This window comes from Octopus bimaculoides, chromosome 4 (assembly GCF_001194135.2).
Source record: "Octopus bimaculoides isolate UCB-OBI-ISO-001 chromosome 4, ASM119413v2, whole genome shotgun sequence".
NCBI lineage: Eukaryota > Metazoa > Mollusca > Cephalopoda > Octopoda > Octopodidae > Octopus > Octopus bimaculoides.
Genome location: NC_068984.1, coordinates 26,422,531 through 26,422,865, shown reverse-complemented (window position 1 = coordinate 26,422,865; position 335 = coordinate 26,422,531).

Genomic DNA, 335 nt, shown 5'->3' with positions numbered 1-335 from the left:
GTGTATCCTCTTCACCAAAAACGTACAGATTTTCATATGCACATACATTTACACAAAAGCACAAAATAACAATTCAAGTAGTTATAAAAGTAATGTATATATTAACAACTTTGCTTGTAATGCGTGTAACATAATTGTGTATTGAAGTGTGAATACACACACGTGTTTACACACATATATATGTGTGTAAACACACGCATACACACATACATATACATATATACACACGTTTATATACGTTTATATATAGCTCTATATCTATCTATCTATCTATATATATATATATATATATACGTTTATATATAGCTCTATATCTATCTATCTGTCTATCTATC